We start from the raw sequence: 12,493 nt of genomic DNA on the forward strand, positions 1-12,493 counted from the left end.
CATTCAATCTTGCATTACATCATAGATCCACGACGAAATTGTTGGCTATTTCAATAGACTTCATTCAAATTCTCACTATAGGATCATATTATATCAAATTACATCGAAATACAACAAAATGTATATGCCTAGCTTAGGATTCCATTCCAGTAGCCTGAAATCCTTTCTTTAATATCTCTCTCCCCATCTTGATCTATAGAGTTATACAAATATTTTTCTCCTTAGATCTTGTCCGCGCTCGCTTAATTTGGTCCAACTTAGCTAGCTTGATGAAATCTATGGGTTAGGTTCACATTTATTTGATTTCTTCAATCTCAACATATCAATCCTTCTTTTGTGGCCTTAGATAGTCCCAATGTAACTGTTCTCCTTCCTTGTTTTCTACTTTCTTCCTTTTGTTGTTGCTTTTCAGTATGTTTGACCATTTGTTTTTCTACTTGTGCTTCATATTCTTACGACTCTTTTCTATCAAAACTAGTTAAAATTTCTCATAAAAGTGAAGGACCCAACAAAATGACATGTCCATTTTGTGACCTTGCATCTCGATATAAATCCTCATGAAAAATTCATTTGGCATCTAGGTATCTAGGACATCATTATGGGATTTCTTAGAAAACGTCACAGACATCATATATGTTTGAGAATGAAGGTGATTTGCATATATCGGTACTCCTGATGTAGTACCATAAATAATTCCCCATATATCAAATATGTTTGAACATGAAGGTGTTCCAAATATATGGGAGTTCATATATGACATGCATTCATTAAGTCCTATATCTCGATTCAAAGAAATGAAATTTAGCATCTCGGTATTTGAGATTTTAATTAAGATTTCCTTATGAATAATCTCAGATCTAAATATGATCCTTCTAATAACGAGTCATTAGCCCAAGTCAGGTAACTTCTTAGCTTGAATGACACATTAGCAATAACACGTCATCATAAATCAAAGTGCTAAAAACTAAAAAAGAAAATTTCAAAATGCCAAGTGTAAATAATAAAATCAAAACAATGAAAAGGAAAAATTAAAATATAGACATCCAATATCCAGAAATCCATGGAATTTGCAAAAAACAATTAAATATCCCATTAGGATATGGATAACACTAATGTGATATCCACCTCAAAAGTAAACAAAAAGAGCTAAGAAAGCATCCAAAATTGAATATAACCAAAATTATCTAGCATCCTTCTGACTAATTAGGGGAATTATTGTTATATTTTTCTTAACGCTATATTGTTATTTTCTTAATAATTACATTTCAACATTTTCATATTAAATTCACCCCATAGCATCATATTATTATTTATATTTTCAACATTATTCAACAACATATGCAATTGTATAGAAAGAACAATGTTAGCATCAATATATCAGAACATTAAGGAACAATAGAAGAAAAGAATTCACACGTAGATACACCAGGATTAGACAGAGACCATAGAAAAACCCACTATGGGGAAAACCCTTTCAAATTATTCTTCTTATTATATTTTCACTTAATGATTCAACAAAAGTGAGTACAATTATCCATATCTTCATCCATACAACTAACTATCAACATCAACTAAACAATATCCATGAAGATGATCCCAGCAAAATCAATATAACATGATCCAAAAGATGATTCCAACAAAAGCACTAATTAGATGTAACTTCACTAGACTATAGACAACTTCAGTCATCTGCAGTTAGTTGCAGTTAATTGTTGCAATTTATGAAAAAGAAACTTTGCTTTCCGACTACAGGTAAGACTTGTAGTGCGTGTGGATGAAAGGCTTCAACCCAACGGATGAGTTGGCCTACATGCATTTGCAACCAATATTTTATCATGACAATCCTGTGGTTGAGACTCAAAACCCCAAGATTATGCGAGGTTCGTACCATGCAATTTCACCTTCGTGCCAACAATTTCTCTGCATACATGCCTCAGACCTATGCGAGCCAAAACCAAGGTAGACAATAGAAGAATGCTCCATGATGATTTTACAAATGAGGGTCACTTGATTTGTATTTATATCCTTCGAAGGGTGACCAATTTGCTTTAGGCCGACTTGATGAAATATGCAAATGTGCAGCTTAATTCAAGAATACACTTTCCCTTGCCCAAATTGAGTGCTTCAATAGTCAAAATTGGTCCTCTCGAAAAAAGGAATATAATTCCATGGTTGGAATTTATCACTTAGCTTCCAAATTAACACTCATTCTCAGCTAGGTAGAAATTACAACTACATCATTCAATCATTGCAAGTATCCTATCTTTAAATCATATCCTATCTCAAGTATCTTATCATCAAATGTCATCACTGCTCATATTTTTTCATTTCTACAATTCTCTTGATTATCTTTGCGCATATGATGAACATTATTCAATGTAAAAGAAGAAGAATTTGATATCAGAAGGGGCCTAATCTACCATTGTCTCTCCATTTGGGAGCCACTACTACCACCGGTAGTCACTACTAGCCGTAGTCACTACCAGCGGGGAGCCTAATGCTACCACCTAAGAAATATCCAAGAGCTTATCATTAGGGAGCCCTACTCAATCAAAAACCACATCAGGGAGCACACCTTAACCTGAAATATAATGATAATGAGGAATTTCCTATTGGACACTCTCATCCCATGACACGAAATAGGTGAAATACCACTTACCAAGAAAAGATCACAACCATATTATTACCTATTGATCTTCCCACCAATGACACTCAATAGTCATGTGGTATAACACTTGCATCATAATCATCTTGCGTGGGATACCCGACTTACCAACAGTAAGGATCACACATCCCCAAGCACTTTCTCTACCTATTGGCGAGATGGGGAGCAGTGATCCCAACAAGTCCAACTTTAGTGTATGATGCCAACTGAGATATAATATGCATAGACCAAGATAGGGGGAGAATTCACTGAACTTGTCAAAATAGATAAAAGTCACACATAGCCTATGGGTGATAGACAGGGGAGAAACATCTATGACCCTATTGTCCAAACATCCCTAAACTCCAGGAGCCTTCCATCTCAATTCCTCATCCTAGGAGCTCAGAAAAAGGGGAATAACTTGCTCAATGCTCTCAGTCAATCCTACTCTAGGTAGATTAGAAACATATAATTGTGATCATATCTCATATCGGCTTGAACAACTCACTGAAGATTTCAATCATCATGTCTCAATAGTAGTAGCCCCTTGTTCATATAGGACATCAAATAAAATATTATATTAGAAAGAATATATATCACAAAAAGGATACCTTATTCATCCTCCCTCTCATGGAGGAAACAACCACAAGCCTAATCTTGTCTTGTACAACAGCACTTACTGAAGATATCTTGGTCCCAACCATATACGAGATTCTCTGCCAATCCTATCCTACTCATTTTATCACACTATATCCTTTTCATATCCATAACTTGCACCAACAACTCTCCAAAGATCTTCTTCACCCTATCTCACAACTAGTCATGCTAGCAAAAACATACTCAACCTCGGCCATAATTAAAGCTACGAACTTCTCATCCAAAAATATCTTGGAATATATCATACTATGGAAGCACCCATATGTGCTCATATAATTAATAACAATCGCAAACAACATTAGTACATCCATATAATCAGATATCATAGGAAGAATATTTCAAACCAAAAATTGATCTTCCCATGCAAACATCTCAAAGGGTTCTCAACGACAACTCAATGTGTATGAAGCAGCTCAATTAGGTTTTATGCAAACACGCACACACACACACATATATATACAAATTGGTGTTGACATAGAATGTCAATGCTTCAATCAAATATCAGTTTCCAAGATATATTCAACAATATCTCTTCATAACTGCCTCAAATTAAATTGGAGTGCGCAAGGATTCACGTTTCTGCTTTCTTCAATAACTTCACAATATAGATTTTCTTTGCCCGACTTCATTACATAATTTATCATGCCATGATTCCTCATTTAAAACTTCAAAGTAAATCTCCCTCTTTGATCATGATAGGTTCATTACCTGTCAAGAATATGCCATTAGCATATAAAACCAAAATTAAAGTCATACCTTGGACTACTTACGAATTAGAGGTTTGGATTTTCACATCTTTCTGGCTTCACCAGATATTGTCAATGTGGACATACGAGGCTTGGGGAGCTTGGTTTGTACAATGCTTTCTACAAACATAACACTTGACCAAACCAACATTCTCATCCTTACTCAAATCAATACTCTGTAATCAAATCAACTAATTCAGCTTATCAAACCTTAGATTCCAGATCAAAACTAATATTAAAATCATAATTTTTTTTGCTAATATCCCTGTGAAAAAAATATTTGGACCAAATGTCTGGTAGAGCTCACATCCAAATACCAAGTCATGACTTCATCTATTGTCATGTCAACAAATTATTATTAAGCAATATCAAATTCCATAGACCATCCATATAATCATAACATGAATTATTTCTGTCACTATAAGCAAATGCATATATGAAGGATAAGTCACAATTGTTTATACTTCAACCAGTGTGTCAAAGCCAATGATGCCAATACATAATCTTTATAGAATACCAATATTAGTCATTGAATCTCACATAATTCTATCATTAAGGAAAATCATTAGTTATAAAAACCCTAATTTGTTATCATAGCAAATTCACTCAATCCATAACCCAAAACATAACTATGGATCGTCAAGCCTCATGTCGAAGTTCTAAGGCATCATCCATTATCCAAGCCAACTAAGTTAAGTCAATAAGCCAAATCTTATCAAACCCTTTCAATTTTTATCAAATACTATCATACTATCATATATTAGATTCAGTGATCAAATCAAAATAACATACTAATCTGCATATTCTGGTCCACTATAAAAACAAGTTTAGTTAACACATTTACATTCTCTATAATAAGATAAATATTCAAAATTCGCTTCTCATACGTCATTGTGTTGTCTTCTCCATGTATGTAGGACTCTCATACTCCATGTGCACTTTTGATTTTGTGCATGAGGCTTTGGATTTTGTGACCTACATGCACAACCACACCCATAGACCTTTCTTCCGTGTGGTTGTGAGGAATAGAACTGCACTAATAAAATTACTTCTATGCAGTTGAGGCTTAGACTAGGGGAAACCCTCTCTTCACAGACCAGAACTTGTTGTAGACCAACAATATCATATATTTGTCTATTTATGTCTAGAAGAATTATTTCAATAGAAAATGATCTTCAATATGTTTAATGAAATTGATAATAGGTGAAATGATATTATGGAGAGTTTCTCCTTCTTAATGAGTAGGGACTTTAGCCATCATCATTCTAGTCATCAACCTGTCTATCATAATACTATCATGCATCAGCAGAACTGTTAGATCATGAAATCCTACTATATCAAGTTCTAACAAATATGTTAATATGTCAGCATCAACTGCTTCATCATCGCATATGAACATGACATCAAATTTTCATCAAGAGTTTGAATCTTATGATTAGGGAAGCTAGCAGGTTTCTCATCATAATTCAAATATTATGATCACCACATCACGTTTTTATCATATTACTCAACCATCATACCAAGGAATATGTATTTATCACATAGACCAATTTACTAAGATAAACAAGGTCAACAAGAAGATCCGGAATATCAATATTATTTACACTTCTTTCATTATGGTTATCATACTTATCAATAGTATGAAGACACTGTATCAAAAACAATATGCTAGACTTTTCCACAAAATCTATCATGCCTTGAATGTGAGAAAACGCTCAGTATACCAATATATCAAAAATTAATGTTTCTAATTAGTTTCATCATGACTCAATACCAAATGAACCATCTCATCATGAACCAATCTCACTTTTATATCCATTATGATTCATTCATAAAGATGATTTTTACATCATACCTTAGGGCATACCTTGCCATCCAATATTATAGTTTAAAAATAACATTGAAACAATGCACCATACACACCTTGTAGTATTCAAATACATGTGTACCTTCTTATTGGCACTTAGAGTACTTTGTCAATTTTTTATCAAGTGCCATGTTTCTAGCACTAGTTGGTCCTCTCTTCCTTCACTAGCCATGTTTTCTTGCACCTCCCATGATCCTCAATAAGGATCCACTTATCACATCTCATCAAGATGTTAGAAGTATCAAAATACTCACATGTACATGTAGGAAGTATAAGTAATAATAAAAGAAGTAAACCCAAACAGGAATAGAATCACAAAGAGTTAACATAAATCTAAAATTTACTTATCTTTTAATGAGAGGAGATCAACTCCCTCTTGAAATAACCTTCAGGAGTCATGACTATCCATTGATCATATAACATTTTTGCCTTCAATATATTCATAAATGTCATCATTAACCAAGGCCTAATTGAGAATATCCCATCTATGGCTACATCAAATCCGTCACAATTGCTTGAACATCTTCACATTGATCATGCTAGGGTTTCTAGAATACATATCTCAAGTCTTTGCCATAAACTAGGGTTTCTCCCAAACCCTAAACTCTTAATATCCATTAAATCCTAATAAAAGAATTTCCTAGGGATTCTTTAAAACCATAGTATTCTTTTCGGTCCCATCCATCTTATTTTTCTTCCATCAAAGGTGTCTTCATAGGGGTGATCTCAATGACTTTTCTTCAGACTAACTCTGTTACCATGTTATATTTTTCTTACGGCTATATTTTTTTTGTTTTGATAATTTCATTTCAACATTTTCATATTAAATTCACCCCATAGAACCATATCATTATTTATATTTACAACATTGTTTAGAAACATATTGTTATGGAACCAGCTCAGAAAAAGATAGAAAGGAGAGATAAATGCCTTAGAATTAAGCCTCTTCAAGGGGGAAACATCCTTTTACATTTCATAAATGAACAATTCTTGGATGATAAAAATGAAAATACCTCCTTTCTATATATAGGAGTCTAAGGGTTCATAATATAATTAGAGTCGACATAACAATAATAATGTAAGGGCACAATAATAATAATAGTGGGCTTCCATGGGGCACAATAGTAACAATATGGGAACTAAATGGGTACATCAATATAATAAGGGAGTTGTACTAATAATAATAAGGGGTTACACTAGTGGTATAGGGGCGTAACATGCCCCTCTCCTTCAAAAAGTGTTGTCCTTAATGCTTGAGTAGTTCTTGATGATTCTGTATAAAATTATTGTCCTCCCATGTGGAATATTCAGTGGGTAAGTTCTTCCACTTAATGAGATACTCTGAAATTGATCAATTTCGTAACTCTCGGCTTCTTGTTTCTGTGACTACTCCAAGTTCCAATATGATTTTTCCTTCCTCTTCAAATTCTGGCAATATTGTTTGAATTGGGATCTTTTGCAACTTTTGAATAAGCGACCATACTTCTTCGTCCTTCTTCCATTCATCCCTTGATTCATTTATCCAATCTGGTTGGATAATAGAAATAGCACAAAACAAGCATCTGCAACAAAATTTTGCTTCCATTTTCTATAGATGATGTCAAATTCATAACCCAACATATTTGTGACACATTTTTTCTATTCTTCTAAAGATCATAGTTGTTCTAAAAAGTATTTAAGACTATCATGATGCATTTTTACCTTGAAGTGTCTTCCCATTCAGTAAGGTCGCCATTTCTTAAATGCATGTAGTATTGCAGACATTTCCTTATCATAAATAACTTGCTTGAGATGTAGAAGTAAAAATACCCAATCACCTACATCAAAACATTTTTCACTACGATGTTGATCTACCTGTTGTTTCATTCGATTTTGTACCAAAGTGGCATTATCCTTTAAAAGTTAGAGAACTTGTTGTTGATGCTCGATGTGATCTTTCACTTCTTGAACATTTTTCTTCTTGATATGTCCTTCTATATTTAGAGTTTGAGGAGTGGTAATTTCTTCCAATCCTTTACAAGATATGGTCGGATTCATTTCTTGATGCTCGATGTGATCTTTCACTTCTTGAACATTTTTCTTCTTGATATGTCGTTCTATCTTGATAGTTTGAGGAGTGGTAATTCCGACTAATGAATTACAAGATATGGTTGGATTCATTTCTTATTTCTCGATGTGATCTTTCACTTCTTGCACCTTTTTCTTCTTGATATGTCCTTCTATCTTGAGAGTTTGAGGACTGGTAATTCTTGCCAATGCTTTACAAGATATGGTCTAATTAATTTCTTCTTTCTCTAGGGTTGGGTCCTAGCGTATATCCTCTTCCTTTGATTTTTATTGATCCTTTTCTTCCTCCTCTTCATACTCTATGTAAAATAATTTCTTCTCAGCACACTTATGACCTTTAGTGCATTTGCTATCACAATTGTAACAAATCCCTTTTTCTCTTTTTTCTTCCAATTGTTGTGGTGTTACCCTTATAGGTCGTGGAAGGCTAGGAGAAACAAAACTTCCATCTTTATAGTTGTGAGGGGTAGACTTCCTTGTTGCTATAATTTTACTTTCCACTATGTAACAAAGCCCTTTTACTCTTTCCAATTGTTGTGGTGTTGCTCTAAAGAAGGTGTTGCTCTTTTTATCCTCATAATGTTCTATCATTTCCTCCATGAAAATTGACCACGTAACAAGTTGTTTACGAGAACAAAGCACTTTATACCATAAAAATTGACCGAGTTCTAAATATGAATATGCAATACATACCTTTTGTAACAGTGGTACACCATGTAGATCAAAATATTGCTCCATGTAAGGTATCCAATTTACCGGATCCTTGCCATCAAACTTCCTCATATCGCCTTTTCTTGATTTTAGGAGCTCGATCTTAAAATGAATATAACTTTGTAATTTCGGCTCTTCTAGTTCTGAAATTGTGATCTACCGTAGCCCTCCGTGTCCTCTTTCCAATTCCACCAGTCTAATCAAATTTAGATTCTCCAAGAAAGAGTTATGAACAATCTCACAAGATGACCTAATTATATACCTTTTTAGAAGAACGAACTTGTATGAAGTGCCACATGTCACTATGTTAACCTTAGGATCTAAAAAATATACACATGAAACTACAGTCCATCCTCTTTCTGTAACTTCTTACAAAATTGCAATCTGATGCTCAAAACAAAAGTTATGTTGATTTTTCCAAGGTCACCTGTTTGGAATGTAATTTAGGAGTCTACAAAAAGACCAAATTCCTCAAATCATATCTCTAAAAAAATAGGGCAAAAAGCTCTGAAATTCAGATCCGAGATTTAGCACCATTTCATCTCAAATGGGTTTTTTTGTTTGATTTTGAAACATCACAAAAAAAGAGTTATAGCGAAAATTCCACGATGACCTATTTGGAGCAGTGAAACTCCAAAATCCAAAGCTCTGATACCAAATGTTATGGAACCAGCTCACAAAAAGATAGAAAAGAGAGATAAACACCTTAGAATTACGCCTCTTCAAGGGGGAAACCTCCTTTTACATTTCATAAATGAACAATTCTTGGATGATACAAATGAAAAGACCTCCTCTCTATATATAGGTGTCTAAGGGGTCATAATATAATCACAGCCAACATAACAATAATAATGTAAGGGCACAATAATAACAATAGTGGGATTCTATGGGGCACAATAGTAACAATATGGGCACTACATGGGTACATCAATATAATAAGGGGGTTGTACTAATAACAATAAGGGGTTACACTAGTAGTATAGGTGCCTAACACATATGCAATTATCTAGAAAGAAAAACATTATCATCAATGCAAACGATCATAAAGGAATAATAGAAGAAAATAATTCACACATAGATACACTAGGATTGGTCAAAGACCAAGCTAAAACACACTATGTAGAAAAACCTTTCAAATTCTTCTTCTATTAGATTGTCATTGAATGATTCAACAAAAAAGAGTACAATGATCCATATCTTCATCCATACAATCATCCAGCAACATCAACTAAACAATATCCTTGAAGATGATCCCGGAAAAATCAATATAACAAGATCTAAAAGATGATTCCAACAAAAGTATTGATCATATGTCACTTCACTAGACTATAGTCAAGTTCGTTCATTTGCAGTCAATTGTGGTCAACTGCGACAACTCACAAAAAAAAACCTACTTTCCAACTGTAAGGAAGAGGTATTGTGCATGTTGCTAAAAGGATTCAACTGTATGAATGAGCTAGCCTACATTTGGTTGCAACTGATATTTTACCATGACAAGCTTGTAGTTGAGACTCAAAACCTTAAAACGAAGATGCAAGTTTTGGACCCTACAATTTCACCTTCATGTGAACCCATTCTTCACAGACCTCACTGAGACCTGTGTGAGCCAAAACCAAGGAAGAAAATAGAGGAATGCTACATGATGATTGTCCAAATGAAGGTAACCTTATTTGTATTTATAGCCTTCCAAGGGTGACCAATTTACTTTAGGACTGACCTAATCAAATATGCACATGTGGGGCTTAATTGAAAACTACACTTTCCCTTGTCCAAATTGAGTGCTTCAATAGTCAAAATTGGTCCTCTTGAAAAGAGGAATCATGTGCAATGGTTGAAAAATGTCACTAAGATGCCAAATTAACAAGTTTGAAGTCTAAAATTGGCCTCCTAAGTAGATTAATAAAATAAGAGTTGTATCAATTGAGTTTTGTTTGGATGGTTGGTGGAATAGCTATTCTCCGAGTTCAAGTCTCTTAAGTTGACATGTTGACACTCTTGAATAGAGTAACTTCATTGAAATTTTAAGTGAGTTTATGGTAAGGGTTATCCTAGTACCAAAAATCTCTCGCTTTCCTTTGCCATGAGAGGGAAGTTGAGTTTCTTCCATGGGGGATACTGGGTGCCCAACATTTTCCTTTGAAAAATAATAAATAAAATAATAATCGTGAATTTTTTAAGGAAAAGAAAAAAAAAACTTTTTTATTGTATTCCTAGCTTACCTCCTTATAGGTTTACTCAATAAAAGTATAGTTTTTTGTTTTGAGTCTCATATTTTATCTCAAAATTCCCCTAATACGCTCAAAAACGAAAAAATAATTATGTTTTGGGTTTGCATGATTAATGATTAGGTATATGGCTTCTTGATTTAATAAACCATGAATTAGGTCTAGGCATATGAAAAAAGTAATTTTTCTCAAAATTCTTAATATTTTGTACAATAAATCAGAGATTAAAATGAGAAATAATGTTTAAGGAAAAATCATTGAATAAAATAAATAAATAAAAAATAGTGTGTCTCAAGGGGTCAACTCAATTGGTGATCGAATTAATGTGAAATTTTTGAAAACTAAGAAATCCAAGGTTCAAATCCCCCCAGTTGTGACCTAATTTATGAAGAGGAAGATAGGCTGTAGACCCCCATACATTTACTAGTTAGTTACATGTCAAGCAAGTTATTGGGTTCCTATAGGATATAGAAGAAAACATTGTACAAAATTATAAAATAAAGAGAAATTCATAGAAAATAAATAAAATTTCGGAAGGGTCCTCACTATTTATGAACTCATACCATAATGGGGCATTGTTGTATAGGATACAACAATTGGTAACACACTAAATAAACCATTTATCCCTATCATTAGTGACATAGGGAAACTATTCTATCTAAATATGTAGGATTAGTCTTCCAAATCTAAATTTGAAAAATTACAAAAATATGTTATATTCAATAATTGTGAAAGATAAGTTTAAAGAATTCCAAACACTTAAACTTAAACAAAAAATTGTTGTGGAGCATACTATTTTAGTTTAATTCTGAAATTTTATTCTAACCACTTTCAAAACAAATCATTAGGCCAACACTTCTCTTACCATTAATTTTGTACACACTTACTTTCCTCATCTCATTCTAGCCAACCTCCCTTTTCTATCCATGAGAATCCAACCGTATAAGCACAACACCATTCCCAGCAAGCATCCATATCCCTGATAGGCTTTCCTATATTTCCCACACTACTTTTGAGTGTTTTTCAACATCTTATTTTATATTACCTTCATTCACCTTTTTTATTTGCATATATAGATATGGGTGATAGGAAGTGGGGTCATACAAGAGTTATTTTAATTAGATGATTAAACCATAAAACTGAGTCTACATAAACTTTCCAAATCCAATTATTTTTTATACTATTTTTTAACTATTTAGGCTAGTAGAGCACTTAAAAAAACAATATAGAAGTACTTTTCCTAATAAAAATAAACTTTTAAAGATAAGTATTGCTTATATATAAAGACTCAATGAGACAGAAGTTAATTTGTTGGAAATTCCAAACTATAAAAATAATATTTCAGATAAAAAATATTTGTTAATTTATGGTTAGAGTATTGTTACTAGTTGTACACTAGAAATAATTAATGTTAAAAAAACTTGTGATCAACGTAAATCGATACAAGTAGTTTGAAAATTTCAATTACTAAGCAAAAAAACCAAAAGAAATCCAATAAAGATCAAATAACTACTCATTTTTAACTCCCCTAATGACTACAAAATGTAATTTGAAGGAAAAATATTTGGAGATATTT

Source organism: Pinus tabuliformis, chromosome 3_2 (assembly GCF_031772625.1).
Source record: "Pinus tabuliformis cultivar Carrire ecotype Pingquan chromosome 3_2, CPIR1, whole genome shotgun sequence".
NCBI lineage: Eukaryota > Viridiplantae > Streptophyta > Pinopsida > Pinales > Pinaceae > Pinus > Pinus tabuliformis.